This window comes from Lathyrus oleraceus, chromosome 6 (assembly GCF_024323335.1).
Source record: "Lathyrus oleraceus cultivar Zhongwan6 chromosome 6, CAAS_Psat_ZW6_1.0, whole genome shotgun sequence".
In the NCBI taxonomy this organism is placed as follows: domain Eukaryota; kingdom Viridiplantae; phylum Streptophyta; class Magnoliopsida; order Fabales; family Fabaceae; genus Lathyrus; species Lathyrus oleraceus.
This window is the reverse complement of record NC_066584.1, coordinates 466530493-466553321: the sequence shown is the minus strand read 5'-3', so window position 1 is coordinate 466553321 and position 22829 is coordinate 466530493. Positions and strand designations below refer to the sequence as shown.

Here is a 22829-nt window from a genome sequence, read left to right as displayed (position 1 = left end):
GCAGGTACTGTTAGATATTCTTCACTCACTTGCAGGTTGTGATGTGGAAGCTGTTGGAAAGCAAATCCCCATGAGAGTTCGCTCAGGGACGAATGAATGAAGAAGGACGAAGTGACGTTGAAGCGTACGACGATCCTTGATGATAACCAAGAAGACTCTTCAAAGTCGGAAGATTGGAAAGTCTGTAGAAATTCCCCGCAGGGTCCAGGCAGGGGCGAATGAGTGGGTAGAGAAGCAGTGAGAGACGTCGAGACGTCCGACGATCCTTGATGATAATCAAGAAGACTCTTCAAAGTCGGAAGATTGAAAAGTATGTATAAATCCCAGGAGTACGGTTTCCGTTGAGCGCGAAGCGATTGGGAATACAAGATGATGGAGCAGAAAAGGTCCAGACGAGTCTGGGAGTCCTCAAAAGTGGAAAGTTGATACGAGATTGGGAGGTGGATATCATGGTTCGACGAGTCGACGGGTGTTCTGTACCTACTTTTCTCATTTCCCGACTAAGTCCCCAAGCAGAGTTAGAGGACCAACTCCCCAACGGATTCCAGATCTGTGACTTTCCCAGCCGAGTCAGGATGGTTATCCCCGGCAGAGGCAAAACGGTGTTTCCTCAGCAGTCAGGTCTGAAGGTTGCTATTCCCCGAGTGGAGCGGGTTTCAATGAAATATATCTCCAGCAGTGTTCATCCTACCAGTGGATTGGACAAGTTCCCGTAGCAGGCGGATTTCTGCGTCCCCAACTGAGTTGATTCTACCTATGGGTTGCATGGGTTGTTCCCAGCGGAGTAGCATTCGTTTTCCCTAGCAGGGTCAGGATGATTATCCCCAGCAGATGTCAGATCAATGCTTCCCCAGTTGCCAGGCCTGGAGGTTGCTGTTTTCCCAGCAGAGTATCTGTGAGCATCTCCCCAGTGAAGTCGTCAGGTATCTGTGAGGGTTCCCCAAGCAAAGGAAGGATGTACATCCCCAGCAAGTCAAAGATCGTGGTATCCCCACAGAGTGTTGGGGGTTCCTATCCCCAGCATTTCCTCGAGCGGATTGGGTGCAAAGGAGGTGTTTCCCCAGCAAGGGTTGCCTTATTCCCAACAACAGTGCTATTCCCCAGCCGGGTGGAAATCGGAGCGGTGACGAGTTCCTCAGCAGAGCGTCTCGAGCTCCTCAGAAGAGTCCCTTGAGGGGGATACTTTTTTATGCATTCATCATGTAAATAAGCATAGCATATTGCATAGAAAAAATAATAAATCGCGTAGCATTTCCATAATTATAGAGCATTACGCAGAAAAAGATCATGCATCATTATTGCAAGCATAGAGCTAGTCTCAAGCCGTGGTTACCGTTTGAGAGGTGGTTGTGCCAGAAAGCGAAGATGTTACTCTATGGAGTTTAGCATCACAACGTTAGATCAGCAATGTTCCCCAGTAGTGCGATATTGGAGGAAATGTTTCCGTCAGACAGAGATGGAAATAATATCAGAAGACGTTACGCGATCAGCGCGATTCAAGCCGTGGTTATCGTTTGAGAGGTGGTTTCATCAAGACGGTGAAGATGGTACTCCGAGGAGTTCAGCATCATGACGTCAGATCAGCAATGTTCCCCAGTAGTGCGATATTGGAGGAAATGTTTCCGTCGGACAGAGATGGAAATAGTATCAGAAGACGTTACGCGATCAGCGCGATTTCGGGGTCCAAAAAGAAAAACAAGAAAGAAGATAATCCCCAGCTAAACGCGAAGTGTTTGTCTGCCAGGGTTGAATAGAGAGCAGTCAGCTCAGGGCTTGTCATCCTCAGCATGGGTCGTTGCGGCAATCCGGCCAGTTTCCGATTTCCAAATCGAAGAGGTTCTCCACAATCAGGACGAAGAACTTGTGGCACTCCGGCCAGTTTCCGATTTCCAGATCGAAGAAGTTCTCAACAGTCAGGACGAAGAACTTGCGGCAATCCGACCAGTTTCCGATTTCCAGATCGAAGAGGTTCTCAACAGTCAGGACGAAGAACTTGTGGCACTCCGGCCAGTTTCCGATTTCCAGATCGAAGAAGTTTCCGATTTCCAGATCGAAGAGGTTCTCCACAATCAGGACGAAGAACTTGTGGCACTCCGGCCAGTTTCCGATTTCCAGATCGAAGAGGTTCTCAACAGTCAGGACGAAGAACTTGTGGCACTCCGGCCAGTTCCGATTTCCAGATCGAAGAAGCTCATGATGATTAGATCGATGCAGCTTGCGGCAATCCGGCCAGTTTCCCGGTATCCAGACCGAAGTGGTATCCAGACCGAAGAGGTGTCCAGACCAAAGTGGTGTTCAGGCCAAGAAAATGAAAAAAGAAGAGAAAATTCCGGGGTTCAAGAAAATAAAAAATAGAGAAAACCTTGGGGTTCAAGAAAAGCAGAAAAAGAGGATAATAATCCCGAGCGGATGAGTGGTGTTCAGGCCATAGTTATCCCTGCGTTACCATTTATTTTGGTATCCAGGTCGACGTTCTTCTTCAAGATTGTTTCTTCGCCGATTCTGACGAGCGTTGTTAATTATATCCCGATCAGAGTGCAAATTGTTCGTCTGTTCTTGGTATTCAATCACTCTTCATCCTGATCATCTGAACGCCGAGGCTATTCGTATCGACAGGTTCACAGTGGATTGAATAGGGGCAGCTGTAACACCTCAAAATTTGCCCTCCTCTCTTGGGACTAAGATTATCATATTGCATATCATTTTTAGGTCATTAGGCATTGCATATTGCATATCATGTGGTTACATTGTGCAAGCTATCCTCCCAAGTCTTGATCAGAAGATGAGGAAGTCAAAGTGCAAAGCAGGGGTTTTATTGACTGATCATTGGCCATCTGAGGATTGGGCTGTGAATTAGGGTTTCATGATTCTCAATGGATGGTGGTCTTCATCTTGATTGCAATGATACATCATCATCATCATGGTTGTCATCAAGTGTTGAAGCAGGATTCCTTGAGATTAGGGTTTTGACCATTGGTCAACCCTAATCAATTGCATTGGGCCAATCAGGGCATGATCAGAAGATGGGGTTTATGATGGCTATGGGGTTCATAATATGATTTTATTGTGATTATTGAGGCTAGGGTTTCATCCTTGAGCCATTGCATCAGGAGATTGGGGTTCAGTTTGATCTATGCATTGCCAGATTCATCTATCAGCTGAAAAGTCAACGGTGGTCAACTGTACATGATCTGATGGATTTGGAGGTGGAAATGAGTTGGATACACTTCATTCATGTTGGAACAAGTGTTATTTGACATCTCAAAGCTTAAGAATGAAGAAAATCAAGTCAGGACAAAAACTGGCAAAAATAGAAAGTGACTTGTAATTGAAGTTTCCAAAAATGGAAAGTTTTTCACCTCAAGACCACGTGTCCAAGGAAGCTTCAAATGAAAATTTGTTCAACATGAAAGTTGTAGATCTTGTTCTCACCTTTCCAAAAAGTCCAAGAACTTGAAAATCCCATGTATGGTTGGAAAATTATGGCTCAGTGAATTTCAAAAATGACCCATAATCAGGAGGCCATAACTTCCACATGGATTGTCCAAATTAGAAGTTCTTTATATGCACAAACTCCATTTGACATGTACTTTCATGGTGCATAATTGGATTTTCTCAAAAGTGGTCAATGCAAAAAGTCAAATTTCAACTGGACAGTTAAATGGACCAGGGGCAAAATTGTCCAACTTGTGAAATAATTGGAATTTTTGAGTGGGGATTTTTGCTACACCTCACAAATGGTATTTGAAACTTGTTGGAATCATCATTTCATGGCTAGGTTTCATGATTTGGAATTTGGCTTGTAAAATGAAATTGCAAAAATGGACACATAACCATTCACATGTGATTTTCTAAAATACACATCCAATGAGAGTGAAACAAGTTGCAATAGCTCATGACAGGTATTTGGAAGTTGTATGAGCTGTCCATGAGGTGGCAATGAGCTGGCTTTGGAAAGTACCATTTTGCCCTTACTTGAAAATTAGCCATTTCACTTAATCAATTCAATTTGGCTAATGAGTGTGATTAAGCTTGGATTAAGGTGTCATATAAATTCCTAATCACTTCCAAATCATAACAGAATTACACACACTCCAAAACCAGATCTGAAAACTCTTCATTCTCTCAAAATTTCTTCAAGAACACATTGAACTCAAATTCATCAAACTTCCTCAATTCTTGATCATTTGGAAAAGTGCTTGTGGATTCGAGTTTCATGCATCATCTACTTCATCTGTTTGTGAAGATTCACCTCAAATTCACCACCATTCACGACTGTTCAAGCAAGGTCCTTCCATGGTGAAATCGAATTTCTCCTTCTAGAAGCCATTTCCATTGATCCTGAGTGTTCCAGGCTACTTCTTGAAGCTTGTTCTTCGACTGTTTCGCGTCACAACACCTTGAAAGCTCCGATTCCAACACTGCAATCTCAAGGTACTCAAAATTCGAGTCTCACGATTTTGCTAATTGTCATATGCGTTGTGTAGGTCATTTGTCATAGGTTAACATGTAGCAATCGGTTTGTAAAATGATTGAGCGAGTTGAGAGAAATCGCGACTCGAAGCTTTGAATGTGAAACTTTAAACGATCGATCCGGTTAGTACAGTTAGATTTAGGTTGATTAGGTTATATATTCATGATCTATGCACTGAGACGGTTTCAACGCATATCCATTTGTGAGATTTGGTTGAAGTTTGAGTAAAATCATTGTTGGACGGGGATGAGTATGCCGCGCGAAGAGGAAGGAAAATTCTGGAAAAAACGTGTTCGATCCAATTTTTCATTTGAATGTTTCAGTTTCGCTGTTTACCGCGCCAAGTTGAAGATATTTACCATACTGCCATTAATGAATCTTATTTAATTATATTAATTCTAAAAAATTCTAAAAAATTCATAAACACTTTAGAAAATTCATAAAAAATTCATAAAAAATCAGAAAAATATAGGGATTTTTAGGTTGACTTCCTTGTTGACTGTAGAATTTTTTTGACCTATTGGTGGAAGTTGTGCATGGTAGAAATTGTGTTTGACCTAGGTTTGTTTCACATGTGCTACATTTTGATACATTCTACCATTTTGATTGTGAAATGCTCATAGTATAAAAGAAATTCTTGAAAATTTTTGTGGTAATTATAGACTGGTTGATGATGATTTACATGTGCATTTCATGAATTTTTGATTCCTGGTCATTGAGATACAAATTTTGGAACTTAGGTGTGACAACTTGTGTCACACCTCATTATGTCAACTTGCTGGATTTATTTGAGTGACCTATACTTGTTGGATTAATATGAAATTTTGCATGATGTTTCATTAACATGTTAAGATGCTATGTGAATTTTTGTGGAATTTTATGTGGCATTTTCAAATTGATTGCTATTTTTCATCTCTGTTGGTCAAATGTGCAAGCTTGTGTGACATAGGTTGGTAGATTTAATGTGAAATGCTCATATGGTATTGAATGATCATGAAATTTGGTATGCTTGTAATAGACACATGATAGAACATCCCTGTTTTGGTCCCATCCATTTCTTTATTGTTTTCATTGAGTTATGAATTTTTGAAGTGGAAGCATGTGTTGATGTTGTGATTTGGAGCATGTAATTGTGTCTGTTTTTGTTGATTTTCATTGACATGGTTTCCTTTGTCCAATCAGGCTAAAATTTGACATGCTAGACCTTGAGTATCCCCTGTTTAGGTGTAAATTATTTGAGAATTTTTGGAATTGTTTTGATGTGGATTTGAATGCAATAGTTCTGTTTGCATGTTTGGTGCTTCATTTGAACTAGTTTGCCTTATTTTGTGCATAAAATGAACATAATGAATGATATGGACATGAGACTAATTGTGTTGGCTTTTGTTTGACATTAATTTGAGTTTGGTTAGAGATACCTTGCTGTTTAGGAATTTTTCTTGCCTTTGGACCCTAGGCTTGGCCTAGTGGTCTAGTTGCTAATGTTTGCTTGATTTTTCAGGATGAATAGCACAATGCACATGGAGAATGAATCAAGTTAAATGCAATTGATGTTGTTTGATGTTTGTACACTAACACAACTTTGTTTTGTAGGTTGTGAAGTTTGGGCTTGAGCTCATAGCTTGCCTTTGTTGTGCATTAGTTTGTATAGTCTGACTGATTAATACTTGCTGTTTATTTTTGTCTGTCGGAGTACTAATTGTGTTTGACTGTTTCCATGTACTTTTAGTTGCTCAGTTCCTTGTGAACTTTTGCTTTGCTTTGCTTAAGCAACTTGCATTGAGGTATAACTTCCTAACTTCATGTAGTCTGGAGACCCGGTCTGTTATTTGACCGGGCAAATGTCTGAAGTCCTCCTTAAGAGGCAATGATTGTGGTTGTTTATTTTTCGTGCCAAGCAGGTGAAAGTCCTTTAAATAAGGCAATTGGTGGAAGGTAGGGGTATGCAGTCTACCCCCCACTATTCAGTTGAGTCTTCTCCTTGCTCCCATTACATGGTTGTAGCATTGAGATCACAAGCCCAAGATCTTGTGCGGTGCACGTTGTGTCAGAGTCTCTGAGTATAGAAGGGTTCCCCCATTCTGGACCCATGCTCATTTGTCAGAAGCTCTCCCTGGTTAGGGATAAGAGCTGTGAGGTCTCATCCTCACTTCATCCTTTCATCTGTTTCACCTTAGCCTCGTAATGGCAAGGTTAAGAGCAAACCCAGCCCGTACAGACGACTCGCTTCGGCAGTCAAACCTATTGATTGAGCCCCCTTGTTTGGCTATAGTGCGTGCTATGTGGATATCTGATTGACATGCTTGTTTGAGATGCTTGTTCTCATTTGATGTATGCTTATATTCTGTATGCTTGTGTGCTTGCTTCTTTCCTGGTTAGGATAGGCTTGCTTATGCAAGTAGGATAGAAACCTGAACTTAGGGTAAACGATGCATGACAACACTAGGCTCGAGTCCAGCTCCCTAGTAGTGTGTCTTTCCCTGGTTTCTGGCTAGTAATTCAGTCCCTTTCAGGGGAACTACATCGCCCTGATCCTTGTTCCAGACGAGGTATGTAGGCAGGTGGTCGTGCGAGACCACTCCGGGCAACCTTTTTCTTTTTTGCGTGTGTTTACTTGTTATCTGATTGTGTGTTTGGTTCGGATGCCGACGTAGGTCCAGTGATTGGAGATCGGGCTCCACGTTTGCCCTTTTGAGTGCGTTTTGGTTCGGATGCTGACGTAATTCCATCAAGTGGTTGTCGGGCTCCATGTTTGCCACCCTTATCTGTTTGTGTGTTTTGTGTTGTTTGGCGTGCGTAAGCCGAACTACAGTGGCTCTGATTCTTGTTCCAGACAAGATATGTAGGCATAAGGTGCGATACCTTATCGAGCTCGTTCCTCTTAACCCCACCTGCGTTCCCTGTGTGTGTGTGATGTTTTAGCAACCTATTCTTTATTCTAGGACGTGGATCCCGTCGAGTACGACGGACGTGAGGGGTGCTAATACCTTCCCCTTGCGTAACCGACTCCCTTACCCTTTCTCTTTGGTCGCGAGACCATGTTCTTTCCAGGTTTCTCTGAGCGTTTCCTTTCCCTATTTTGGGATAAATAACGCGCAGTGGCGGCTCTGTGTTGTGTTTTTATTTGAGTCTCGCCGGTTGTTTTTTCGCAGGATGCGACAAGGAGTTTTTCTCATTACCTTTTGTATGAGAAATCTCTTCCAACTTTCTTTTTAACCTTTTGTTGAGAAGATTTTTCTCATTACCTTTTGTATGAGAATTTAAATCCCCATTAGCCTTTTTGTCGAGGAGTTCTCACTATCTTTCGCACGAGAATTTCACTCCCAACTTTCTTCTTAACCTTTTGTTAAGAGCTTCCTGATCTTCTCTTGCTAAGGAGCCATTGCTACCTTTTGCACGAGAAATTCCCAGCAGAGCCGCCAGCTGTCGCGCCACGAAAAATACAGAGTCGCCATCGAATTTTATTTATTCCAAAGGAAATAAAAAATAGCGATAAAACCCCAAGAAAATGTTCTTCTCTACCAAGAGTAGATTCAGAAGTCGGTTATGCAAGGGAAAAGTATTAACACCCCTCACGTCCATTGTACTCGATGGGAACCACTAACTTGTATCAATGCGTATGGATGTTATTTATTTGAATGTTACATGCTATCGGGAAATGAGATGAGAAAGAATAAAATGCGAAGAGAAAATAAGTTTTAAATTGGTGTGTTCACCAAGGTTTTGAACTCTTGGGCCTATGTATCCTCATTCGTGCAATAAGGAAATTAGAGCGTCGTAGTTCCGCTCATAAACAGTGTATTTGTTTGGTTATTTTTATGAACATTATTAACGTTTGTGTTCTATAATCAACTTGCTTGTATGCTCGAGCATGAGAGTGTTAAGTGTTTGTTTGTTTGCGATAAAATGGATGCGCTTGGATCACACTCTAGTAGTTAAACATTACTTGCTCACACATGGAGGCTTAAGCTTCGTTCATGGTAGAACGAAATAACACGTCCTTTCTGAAAAGGTTTGAAAGATGACCCAAGGCAGAACATGATTTGATTGGTTGGGGTTGATTTTAATACGAAGACAAGTATCAGACTCTTGGCTAAGTACGATCAACAATCTGAATACTTGGGATTTAAGAGGACTGTTGCATCCTAACCACTTTTTTTCATCCAAAAGAAGTTTGATTTGTGAAATGATTTGGAAAGTTTAATCATTGGTACTTATAGAGAGACAAGTATCTAAACCTTGGTTAAGTACGACCAACAATCAGAATACTCAGGAGTAAAGAGGACAATGGCATCCTAACCACTCTTTTTCTCTCTTAAGAGCACCATATTGAACTTGTTTTATTGTTAGATATTTTGAGGAGGAAGTCAAGCATCGGACCCCCAAGCTAGATACGACCAACAACCCAAGTACTTGAATATTGTGTACAAGTACGCACACTTCATTTTTGCATTCCAATTTATTGATTAAACAAACTAACATGTTCAATGGCTTTAATCACTTTAAATGGAAATGGATTAATCATGGACACATAATCAAATACTATCTCCTGATCATGGCATATGAAATAACATACACAAGGCATACATCATATAAATTGAAATGGCATTTTCAATTTTCATAAGATGATCACAAACGAAAGAATCAATTAAATTGACAATTAAAATGGACATTAAATCTAATGATAAAAAATTTAACCTAAACATGAATTATGGGTCAAATTAATCAAAGGCAAATTAACAACCTAAATCACAATTGAATCTAATATATACATGGACATGGCAATTACAATACAATAGTCAAATCGAATGAAATTAAACTAAATAACAAAACGTGATAAAATCAATATCTAACCATGTTATCCAATTATGAACAAAATGAAAAAGAAAAAGAAAAGATCAACCAGAACCCAGAACCCTAATGGCAAGTGATACTACTCATAGCATGGTTAATCAACAATTGAATCAAATTCTGAAAAATCAAAATCAAATCTAATCAAAATGATTTGCCTAGTTCTATCACATGAGTAAAATCACCTAATTAATCAATTAAACTATATTCCTAATTATAGCCTAATTATCAAATGAATCAAAATTTTAAAAAAAAATCTAATTTTTAACCCTAACAAGAAAATCAGAGGCATGAATTAATCCAAGAATTAACTAAATTAAAATAAATTAACATAATCAAATGGATTAGGAAGGGATATTTACCGGACGATTCCGGCGCGGTGGCTCTGGGTAACCTGCTCCTTTCTTCTTTGTGCCTTCGATTTCGCTTCTGTTACATCGTGATGTTGAATTTAGCTCTTCAATTTTGTTGCTATGCGTTTCCGAATCGTGGCGTGTGATGGTGAATTGAAGAGCTTTTGCGTATTGTTGATTTTTGTGGTGAGGATGTATGGTGAGGAGTGAAGATCGTTGAAGTTTTGTTTGAAATGGTTCCGGTGAATGAAGTGTTGATGAAGGTGAAGCCTTCTCCAAGTTGCAGTGAGTTTCTCTTTGCCAGATTTTTCTGTTAGAAATTCTCTCCTCCAATTCTGTTTCGGTTAGAAGTACAATGGCTCTGTTCAGATTTTCTTCTTGAGAAGTTTTGTTGCAAGCTTCTGTTATGAGAAGTTCATGTGAGAATACGATTCAAGATTCTGTTATAGGTTTTTTTGTTGTGAAGTTTGTTGAAATTTATGTTGAAGGTTTCAAAGCAGTTGGTTAGAGGTTGTTGAAAGGTGTGGAGATGAGGGTTGAACCATGATTCCAAGAAGACCTTGAATGATGAGTGAAGAGGGTGATTTATAGGGCTAATGATTCTAAACAGAGACTCACTCTCCTCTGTTCTGAATGTGCAAGTTAGTTGGAATTCATTCGTTCTCAGGATTAGCAATGACTTAAGTTTGTCATAGGGTTAGTTGCAGTTAGGGAAATTGGGTTCTGCTAACTAATTTCTGCTACAGTTAGTTGTTAGAATTGAAAAGAGTTAGTTAAAATTGAAAAGGGTTAGTTAAATGATTTTCATTATGGATTGTTCACATTGGTTTTCTTGTGGATGTATAGGTTGAATTCAATTTGGACTCTTTGATCATGGAGCTACTTGGAATATGCTTGTTTGGAACAATGGCTTGGTGATGCTATGGGATTATGGTTTGACTTGGCTTAGGGACAATGTTGCAATCTTGTTGTAAATTTTGTAGTTTGAACTTGAATGTAATGTTTATGGTTGTAATGAAATAATAGAAATTGTATGTGATTGGAATTGATATAATGGAAATGTAAATGTATTTGAAAATTGAATAAATGGAATTTTGTACTTGTATGGAATTATATGGTGAAACTTGGTTTAAATGGAATATGTTTGGAAATTTTGATTAATGGCATAATGAAGTAGAAATTGAATGGTAAAAATGGAAAATGGCTTGAAAAAGAGAAAAGCTCATGTAGGTCCATTTGTTGGTCTGACCAGGTTTTGGACTTGGTCACGGACCTAGTTCCTTGGTCCAAAAGTTGGTCTGTTTGTTGGTTCGATCTAGAAACGGACCAAGAAATGGACCTAGCCTATCGGGTATGAAAAAACACGGGAACATGCATTTTAATGATGAAACATGATAAAATGAATAGAAACACGTCTTAGGGGGTAAGGGGGGTTAGTTGACCGAAAAAGTCAATTGTTGACCAAATATCAATTGTAACAAAAGTGACTCAAAAATGGAATCTTTGCAATGAACATGAATACTTGTGATGAAAAGAACATGATATGAGTGGAATTGGGTATCTGAATTGGCCTTGAATGAAATGAAATGAACTGAAATGACTGTGGACTGAATTGAATGATGACTTGATAAAATGAATTGAAAATGGACTTGATTAAATAACACAACGCCTTTAAACCAGATGAAATATGTCATGTTCCAAGACTTGAAATTCAATTAAGCAAAACCAACCAAATGATACTTAACTAAGCAACAAATTATAACACCTTGAATGAATGCCCTTAGACCAAGGCATGTGTATCATGAACAAGCAGACCTCTGATGAATTGTTAAACAAACTAGTGAAATTCCAGGAATGATCAAATGAATCAGATGAACCTCAATCTTGAATGCACCCATAAATGAAATGATAGGACCACAACTGAAAATTTGGGTTTAAGGGACTGGATGACCAGATAATGCTTGCAATCTAATACCAATGAATTAGGGTCCCCTATGCTCCACCATGAATACCTATAAGATGAGGAGTTCCAATACAAACATGGTCATCACAATGAACCCTAGCTTGAGGACTTAACTTCTCTTCCATGTTTTGTGTAATTAAGGCCCTTGAATCTATGATTTTGAGTTTCTTAATGTGAACGAGAGTACTATGATGTCATGGATATGCATATGAAATCTTAAAACAAAGGTTAGGTAGAAATGAAAAAGAGAGGGCAAATTTTGTGGTATGACACCTGGCATGCCACCCAACCATAATTAACGTTTTTTTCATCCAAACTAACGGAAGGGACCAAATAGTTTAACGAAAGAGAAGTTAAGGGACCATTACGTAACGTTTTTTAGTTAAAGAACCAAAGTGAAACTTCGCTTAAAGTTAAGGGACCTAGGGACTAATTATGTCAATTTTAAATTAAGTTAAAGAATCAAAACACGCACATAGTAAAATATTGTTTATTATAAAGAAGAAAAACATAATTAGTGTCAATCAATTTTTTTTGGTACAATATCAATCAACTTCTAAGTGTTATTTTTTATTTTTTATTCATTTGAAAGTTTTTTTAATTTTATTTATGATCGGAGACATTTGAGAAAGACCTCTAGCATCGAAAGATATGTTGAAAATTAATAAAAATTGCATACAAATACGATGTGACACATGCTCGACATTTTGGTTAATGCCTAACTCACTCTTTGGTTTGAAAAAAAAGGAAAATTAATAAAAAAATTAATTGATCTAAATAGACATTGACTTCCATGAATAAGATGATAATTGACTCATTCTTCACAGTTATTCCATGAAACCAAAATATAATTGATATTAAATTAGTTTGAAATAAGTAATTCGGTTGAAGTGGAATTGGACTCAAATCAATTATACATTGTATTTTTGAGCATATTAACCGGACTAAAATTAGATTATAACGTGGAACATGGACTATCAAAGTCACCCTCTCTCTTACATTCAGACAACAAAGTTAATTTTTTCATAAAGCTCTGTATAATTAATCTAGTAAAGTATAGATGGTAATTTCAATTATTATTGGATTCACAACTATAGATTAATCCAAAGGAAATGACAGGAAAGAAAAAGAAGCAAAATGGTATCTTAATAAAAAAATATCATAATGATATAAACTAGCTCTAGTTATTGATATATATTAAAATTGAATTAAGGTGCGGTATATTTTTGTCCGTTAAATAAATAAAAAATCATATAACATAAACTAGCTCTAATTATTGGTACAAATTAAAATTGAATTAGGTTGAGTATATTTTTGTCTTTTAAATAAAAATGAGATAGTTGAAATCTATGATGGTCAAAGATGGGATAAATGCAATGTTAGCACTCCAACACTTAAATCAATGTTTGAGAAGGGTAAAACCATACAAGTGTGAATGAGAATAATACACAGATATGAATCACATTCATACTTATATATGAGAGACTGTTAAAATTATTCCTGATTAATTTGACGAAGAATGTGGAGGATCGATAAATGCACATCAACAATGGAGAGGAGGCACGTTCTATGTGATACTCCAAAGAGGATGTCCACTCTTACATCGGTCTAAGTATATATTCTATTGAGGAAGTAGATTCGTTGAAAAGGGGCCCCTAGAAAGTGAGAGTGCTTCCTTTTGGCGTTATCAGGAGTACGTTGTTCTATGTGATACTCCAAAGAGGATGTCCACTCGTAAGTCGGTCTAAGTATATATTTTATTGAGGAAGTAGATTCGTTGAAAAGGGACCCCTAAAAAGATTCGTTAAAAAGGGCCCCCTAGAAAGTGAGGGTCCTTTTGGCGTTATCAGGAGTATGCTGCATTGGAGACATGCAGATATAATATTCATCGTGTAACTTAAACATTATCTAGGCTAAGAGGAAGACACGCCTAAGCCCATTTGAGAGCACTTGAGTGACAATGTAAAAGGCTCTATCTTAATCATGATTTTTGATCTTATATTTAAATCATGGTCGTTGAGATTGATTTAAAATTGAGTTTCACTTTTTAACACACGTGTCCACCTCACCCTAATTTTCGTGGGACAGATAAAAAATTTAGACTAACGGTCTAAACTATATCCGTCCCACTCCTATTTTTTGAGGGCGAACATGGCTGTTTGCATCACCGAAGAGTAGTAATATATATATATATATATATATATATAATATATATATATATATATATATATATATATATATATATATATATATATATATATATATATATATATATATATATAATATATTCCGGACATTCATTTCAGAACTTAGAAAGTGAAATCTTATCTCAAGAAGTATTAGTAAAAGGATCTGATTCTGAAAACTAAAAATACTGCTCCACCGCTTTATCACATTTTTCTGTCTGTTACAGTGTACAAGACGCAGTTAAGAATCTGTCTGCAATTCCATGTCGGGGTTTAATTGCAATCAACACACCACTCTGCTTATCATAAACACCCACCTTGCCCACCTATCAGCTTTTGTTAGTTGGTGAAATGTAACCAACGCTTACCTCGTACCTTATCATTCACGAACATTACCAATAGATCCTCGTAACCAATAAATACAAATTTTACTTTTTCTTTCTAAATAAACAAAATTGATACTATCATTAAACCCAAAAAAATAAATTCACAGCTATACATATGCATGCATCTGCACCAAGAATATGTCAGCAACTTGCGGTCACTATCTATGCAGTAATTTCTAATTTGCATCTTTTACTCAAGAATTCCTTTCTTTTACCAATACTATTCATCTTCATTTATGATGTATTGAAGAATTACACTCTTTAGGCCACTGAGCCAAGCATACTCTTCTCAGCCTCATCGGCATTTAGAGAAAATATATCAACTGGGGCAGTTGTATAGCCAACAGCAGTTTGCTTAGATCCACCACTAGAAGAGCCTCTTTGTTGATTAAGATAGATTACAATAACGGTGATATCGTCATGGAAGTGTCTTCTAATTCCTTTGTCGATTTTCTTTATGTCAGCATATCTCATCTCTCTTTTTTTTGCAGCTTCTTGGAGAGCAGCTCTTACTAGTCTCTTGGCGATTCCCTGCAGGTATCGAAAACACAAATATAAAACCATGGAAACAAATTGAAACTCTGTTACTCGGTGCAGCTCAGAAGTAATAACAGAAGACACTCACGGCTCTTGGATATTTGAAAACAAGATCAACTGCTGCTTCATCACTTAATTGTTCCCAAAGGCCGTCTGATGCAAATATTAAGAATAAATCATCTGACTCAAGCTCCCTAATGATGATTGATGGTTCAGCTGTCATTACTGGACGCTTCAAAGGAATAGGATTTCCAAATTGCCGGAAAACGGGGTCTCGGTAGAAATCTGGTCTCTTCAAATACACATCACCAATAGATCTAGACACCTGCAACACGAGAAAACTGTTAAGTTCAGCTATCCTGATCCCATTTTATTACAGCAAAAGTAAATCAGACCATTCCCCCACCCTTACAGCCCCTTTTCCTGATAAGGGAAGCAAAAGATCAAGAGAGGCTAGCAAGTCTTCTTGATAACCACAAAAAGTGTGTAATGAAGGATTGAAAGAAAAAACATATAAAATAAATGAACATGTTTTACTCTACATTGTAATTTCAAATAAATAACAGTATTAAAAAGGCTTGAAACAATCACAATCGGACATGTATTGTTATTGCTATATGAGTAAATCTTCAACAGAGTTTAAAAGTGACCAAAAATTTGTTAGTAAAAAATCAATGGTATATATTATGTATGTATACCTGAATGATGCCCTTAATCCTCCAAACTCCACGGCTATAAACCACAACATGTGAATCATCGGGGTGGAGAGCTTCAACTTCTCTCCTCACCTCCTCGTCGGCTACGTTATGATCCGTTGACAAGCGCACAGCCTCCACAGAACAACTCTTGTTCTCATACTTCCTCCCAAGAACAACTCTAGAGTCTCCAAGGTTGGCAACATATAACACATTATTAGAAATTGCACCAAGAAGACAACACGAACCCACCGACGCAATCTGGGGACTAAGAGGCAAGGACAACTTAACCAAATGCAAGAAATCCTCCTCGGTGGCACTAAACGCCTTCTTTATCACATCAACTGACAATCCCCCTTGCTCAGATGCAAATTCTACATATCAAAATCACAATCAAGTTAACTGCAGAACAAACAACAACAGACAAGACAAAACAAAACAAAACAGGGATCAAAACATAACAATGCCATGACAGTATAATTTAAAATAAAATAAAAAAGAATTAATTAAAAGTGATGATGATAAGTGTCGCGCCAGTTTCAGACTCAGACACCATACACAACTTTTTAGAGAGGTGTCTGTGCTAACGAGTCTAATGAGTCAAAATCGTGCTAATGAGTCAAAAAATAGTTGATAAACTTACTAATATGTTCATTATCATCATCACAATCACACAAAGTTCAAGTAATCAATAAATATTAATGATGATTATCCATAATTTCAACTCAATGAATTTATTTAAATGATTATTTAGTTCTAATTAAGTTATAATTAATGGCGTAACAAAACAGAGTAATGAAAACCTACTGTGCAAATAAGGGAAGAGACGGTTATTGACGAATCTAGAGGCTTCGGGTCCACCATGACCGTCGTAAACACCGACGTAGGTGGCGGAAGGGGAGGTAAAGACTTGACTCTGATCCTCAAGGGAGTAATTAGCCTGAGCGACGGCTATGGAGAAATCACCGGAAGCGTGAGGTTTCAAGTCGGTGTGCCAGAGAAGGAAAATCAGAGGCAGCACGACGTCGGAAGCAAAAATCGAGAGGGCTGAAGCACAAACGCAGCATGATCTATGGAAGGTTTGAGAAATTGGGGATGAGAATTTATAGATGGTGATGATGATTATTGAGGTTAGGTATGCCAGAAACGGAGAGAGAAAGAAGGGTTTGGAGAATGAAATGAAAAGAGAGTGATGAATGCCGCGTTTGGAGGGGGAAGACGGACCCCTCAATCAAAGATATGTTCCCTCTTTCTTTCTCCTGTTTCTTAATAACGCGTCTTCGTTATTAATCATCAAAATTATTATTATATATACTAGTAATACTCTCACAACTCATTAACATCTCCTGACGTGTACAAAACCACTATAACAATCGAGAAAAAATAGTAATTATTAATAAATCTCACAAATAATTAAACAAAAATCTTTACGCCAAAATAATCAAAGCATATGATGTAATTTTTAAAGAGAATTACAGGATACACCAAGTCATAGATAATTAGCGATGTAAAAAACGATAAACGTTTTATTTATTTATTTATTATTATTATTATTATTATTATTATTATTATTATTATTACATTTTTGAATTTATAATTTATAAATTTATATGACAATTTAAATGTGTTTTATAATAGCATTTTTATCATAAATTTAGAATTTATTTTCCCTATTTTAAATATTATTTTAGTTTATAGTTTATCATCTGTTTTTTCATTTTTATCTTTATCATTTTAACAAAAACTCTCTTTTATTTTTTATAATTTATTTTAATTTAAAATAAAATAAATATTTATTAAAAGTATTTTACATTATTTTATATTTATAAGTTAATTGAATCGTTAACTATACTAAACATTTCATTTCGTTTATCAGTTATCAACCATCGTTTATAAGCTACTATAAACTATCAGACATCAATCATCAATTATTAACCATAAGATATTTGTTATATCAATTATCAACCATCGTTTATAAGCTACTATAAACTATCAAACATCAATCATCAACCATAAGATATTCATTAGCTTACTGACAAACCGTTATTTTACCAAATAAAGCATTAGTTGAATATAAGATTATTATTATTTTATTAATATTATTGACAGATGGATAAATAGTATATATATATATATATAATATATAATATATTATATATATATATATATATAATATATATATATATATATAATATATATATATATATATATATATATATATAAATGTTGCACAACGTCGTAAAGTTGCGACGTGAAATTAACATGGCAAAATAAGAAAGTTACGACGTAAATTTCACGTCACAAGTATATTTTAATAATAAAATAAAATTTCGAATGGTGGAACACTTAAAAAATTTTAAAAAATATGTTCTGTCATGTTAAACAAGTCGCAACATATATTTCCAAATAAAAAAATACGTAAGAGATTTCATATAAGAGGATATTTGAATTTTAAAAAGTTAAGTTGTAATGTGAAAATCAAGTCGCAACATACTTTTTAGAAAACATGAAAATATTTTTTGAACAAATTGATGGTTTGGTCAAGGAATTATGACCGTTGTGTCGATCAACATTACTGACGTGGAAATTACGTCGCAAGACAACAAATATTTTTTTATTATCACGTGATTTTCACATCTCTGAGTTGCGACGTGATTTCCACGACGCAAGGAAGGCTATATATTAGACAGTTTCGTTCCCCACGCACATATCCTCCATTTTCTCATTTTCACACATTTCTTTTTCCTTTTTCACACATTTCTTCTTCCCTCTTCCACTCATTTTCAGATTTACTCATTAATCCTTCCTCTTCCAACCTCAATTTTCTTATCTTTTCTCTCTTCCAACTTAGCAAGGTAAGAAGTTATATATTATTTTTCCTTTATTTAATTTTTTGGTAATTGAATTTTATTTGTTATTAGTATTTTTTATTTTTCATTTTTAATTTAGATTATTAAGAGAAAAAGTTGTTCCATAAAATATAGTTTGTTATTTCGTTGAGGTATTTTGACAATTATATATATATATATATATATATATATATATATATATATATATATATATATATATATATATATATATATATAATATATATATATATATATATATATATATATAATATATAGTTACAAAAAAAATAGAATATATTAAATAGTATTTATTTTTTGATATTAATTTAGTAATATTTTTATATATTAAACATAATATATCTTTATAGTAATATTTTTATATATTAAACAGAATATATTTTATTTTTTATTTTTTAAATAATATTTTATATAAATAAGTAAATCATTTTTATATATTAAATAAAAATAAGTAAATTATTTTTATATATTAAAGTAAGTAAATTATTTTTATATATTAAAGTAAGTAATTATTTTATATATTAAAGTAACTATTATAAGTAAGTATATATTATAAGTAAGTAAATAATTTTTATATATTAAAGTAAATATTATTAAGTAATAGATTTTTTTAAATAAGTATATTTTTTAAAAATAAGTATTATATAGTAAGTAAGTATATATTTTTTTAATAAAATGTTTTAAGTATTATATAATGAGTAAGTAAATATATTTATTAAGTAATATTTTTATATAAGTAAGTATATATATTTTTAAGATAAGTAAGTAAATAAAATTTGAGTAAATATATATTTTTTTAAATAATAAATACGATTTGAGAAATTATATATATGTTTTAAATAAATATTATTAAGTAAGTAAAAATATGATTAAGTAATATATATTTATTTTTAAGTAAATATTATTTAGTAAGGAAATATAAGCAAGTAAATATAAATATTAAGTAATATTTCTATTTAAGTAACTAATAAAAAATTAGAATGAACATATATAGTATGAAATGTAGTTATGTTTAAAACAATGTGAAAAAAATTATATTATTTTGCATATATTAAAATCACATTTTTAATTAAAATGGTAACGATTGTACGAATGTGCATTATGGAATATTATCAGTACTATCGTAGTTGGATGTACGATAGACTGTATCTAGGAAGGCGTGCACTTAAACCAAAATTTGAGGAATGAGTTAAGTGATTTATCACGTGGGTATTTGTTCAAGAATATTGTCGAAGCGAAGGAGAAGTAAGACGTCTTTGTCTTAAATGTGAATGTAGACCTATAATTAGTGACCCGGAGGAAGTAAAACGCCATTTGAAGAGAAAGGGTTTCATTGCAAATTATTGGGTTTAGACATATAATGGAGAAGAACTGTCGAGCAACGTACCAGAGACATCTAATACACACGCTTCAAGTAGTCGAGCACATATGGAATATGATAAACAATTTAATTTGATTGATGAGATGGTTGGCGATGCTTTTGGGATGAATGAAACCTATAATGAACCTTAAGATTTTGATGGGGAAGAGTTGTCGAATGAGGAAGCGCAAAGATTTCATCAGTTGTTGAAATAAATGAATATGTTGTTGTTTGAGGGATCGTCAGACTCAAAATTATCAATGTGTGTGAGATTATTGGCCGCCAAGTCAAATTGGAATGTTCTTGAATAGTGTTTGGAATTCTTTGCAAAAATGATGTTGGACGCGACTCCTACGAAAGACAATCTGCCTACAAGTTTTTATGATGCAAAGAGGTTGGTGTCGAAGTTGGGTTTAGAAGTAAGAAAGATTGATTGTTGCATTAGTGGTTGCATGTTGTTTTATGAAAATAAGTTTGGTATTAATGATGGAGCGTTGGAGGAATGTAAGTTCTGTAAGAATCCAAGATATCAAGTTTGCATTAAAGCCATTGATCATAAGCCAAAACGTATAGCATTGAAGTCCATTTTTTATCTTTCAATAATACCAAGGTTAAAAAAAATGTTTGCTTCAATGCATAGTGCAAGTCAAATGACATGGTATCATACAAACAAAACAAGTTCTAGCACTATGTGACATCCATATAATGGCGAGGCATGGAAGCACTTTGATCGGATACATCCTAATTTTGCTGCAGAACCTAGAAATGTGAGGCTTGGATTATGCTATGATGGTTTTACTCCATATTTTCAAGCATCGGGAAATGGATATTCTTGTTGGCCAGTTACTGTAACCCCTTACAACCTCCCTCATGAGATATGCATAACAAAACCATACATGTTTTTGACTTGCCTCATTCCAGGGTCGTCGAGTCCAGAAGCCGAAATCAATGTGTATTTACAACCTTTAATTGACTATTTGAAGAGGCCGTGGATTGGAGAATGGACTTATGATATCATATAAACAAAACTTTACTTTGCGAGTTGCCTTGATATGGACTATTAATGACTTTCTCGCATATGGCATGTTGTCTGGTAGGGGTACACATGGAAAAAGGGGATATACACATTGCATGGAATACACTAAGGCTTTTACATTGGAAAAAGGAGGGAAAAGTTCTTGGTTTGACTGTCACCGCAAATTCTTACCGGAACATCATGTCTTTAGAAGAAACAAGAATGATTTCAAAAAAGATGGGCGATTAAGAGATTTTCCTCCCCCTTGATTGTTACTAGGTGAAGTATGGAATCAAGTTTGCGAACTGTCAAAATTCATAAATAATGGGAAAGCATGCAGAATTCAAGGACATGAGGTCACACATAATTGGACAAAAAGAAGTATATTTTGGGACCTTCCATATTAGAAAGATAATTTTTTACGACATAATCTTAATGTTATGCATATCAAGAAGAATTTTTTGATAATGTATTTAACACAGTGATGGATGTTCAAGGCAAAACAATAGATAGCGGGAAGGCTAGAAAAGACATGGAAATTTGGTGTAATTGAAAAGAGTTGGAGTTGAAGCCTCAACCGAATGGAAAATTATTAAACTCAAGGTTACTTACAGTCTAACTTCCCAAGAAGCTAAAAAAGGTTTGTTGATGGTTACATGATTTGAGAATACCTGATCGTTATGCTTCAAACTTAGTAAGGTGTGCCGACCCCAACACTAGGAAGTTGCATGGAATGAAAAGTCATAATTGCCATGTTTTCATGGAATGATTGTTTTCTATTGCGTTTGGTTCACTACCCAAACATGTGCTTAATCCACTAACTAAAATTAGTCAATTTTTTTAGAGATATTTGTGTGTCAGCTTTAAGAGTGGACGAAATCATTAAGTTGGACCAAAATATTCCAGTCATTCTCTGTAAGTTGGAACAAGTATTTCCGCCTGATTTTTTCGACTCTATGGAACATCTACCTGTGCATCTTGCATATGAAGCTTATCATGGTCGACCTGCCCAATATATGTGGATGTATCCTTTTGAAAGGTTCATGGGTGATTCAAAGTTATTGGTTAAAAATAAAGCAAAAGTTGAAGGATCAATATGTGCACATTACTTGCATCGGGAAACATCATATTTTTGCAGTCATTATTTTAATCACTTGATGTTAACTCTAAGAATCATAAGGAATGCAATAAATGTTAACGAAAGAAGTCAATTTATCTTACCAGTCTTCAGTCTTCGGTCTTCCAGGCCATCCCTCTGGAAAGAAGAATGTGCATTGGCTGGCCCAAAAAGAAATGCAATATGTGCATGTTCATGTCTTGATTAACTACGCTGAAGTTAAACCATATCTTGGGTAAGTATACCCCAACTACCTATTTATCTTTACATTGTGAATATAAAACTTATTAAATTCAAACTTATAGTATGTTTCTTTATAGGACATTTAACAACTCCTAATTTCATAGCACCGGTGAATAAGCAAGTACCGACCACATTCATGCATATTTTCCAGCATGATTCAAGGAGCAATTTCCATGTATTGTTGCACCGACTCAAGAAATACTCCATTTGAGAAACTTTTCTGAAGGCCTTGTTCAAAGTGTAAATGAATGACACACATACTTTGTGAGCGAATATAAATTTCACTATGAGACATGGACTAAAGGGGGAAAAACCATAAATAATGGTGTATTTGTAAAAGGAGTTACAGATGGTGGTGAAGACAACTTCTATGGCATTGTTACACATATCTACGAGTTGGTATACAATTACTTGGACTCTGAAAATAAAGTTGTCTTGTTTATTATAATTGGTATGATCCATCTGACAGGGGCACAAAAATAGATAAGAGATATAATATTGTTGAGATTCGAATAGATAGAAGGTATAAAGAGTATGACCCATTCATAATTTCACATATTGTTAGGCAAGTTTATTACGTTCCTTATCCTTCAATTGTGCCATGTAAATGAGGGTGGTGCGTTGTAATCAAAACAAAACCATTGGGTCATATTGAAACTGACGAACTAGTGGAAGACGTTGCTCACCAAGTTTATGAAATTTCTCAAATTAATGATGTGATTGAAGTTAAATAAATTACAAGTTTGTGTGATACAGTGGTTGAGGGTCATCTAGTTGATTCA

At 35.3% G+C, this 22829-nt stretch overlaps 1 long non-coding RNA gene and 1 pseudogene across 1 annotated transcript; one reads left to right on the top strand and one right to left on the bottom strand.

Annotated features, from left to right (window-relative positions):
• Positions 1-9642: 9642 nt before the first annotated feature.
• Positions 9643-10791, top strand: LOC127092740 (uncharacterized). Its single transcript, XR_007792271.1, has 2 exons — positions 9643-10319; positions 10525-10791. It is a non-coding gene; the product is annotated as an uncharacterized LOC127092740 (long non-coding RNA).
• Positions 10792-14273: 3482 nt separating this feature from the next.
• Positions 14274-16724, bottom strand: LOC127091531 (probable protein phosphatase 2C 63; annotated as a pseudogene).
• Positions 16725-22829: the final 6105 nt, after the last annotated feature.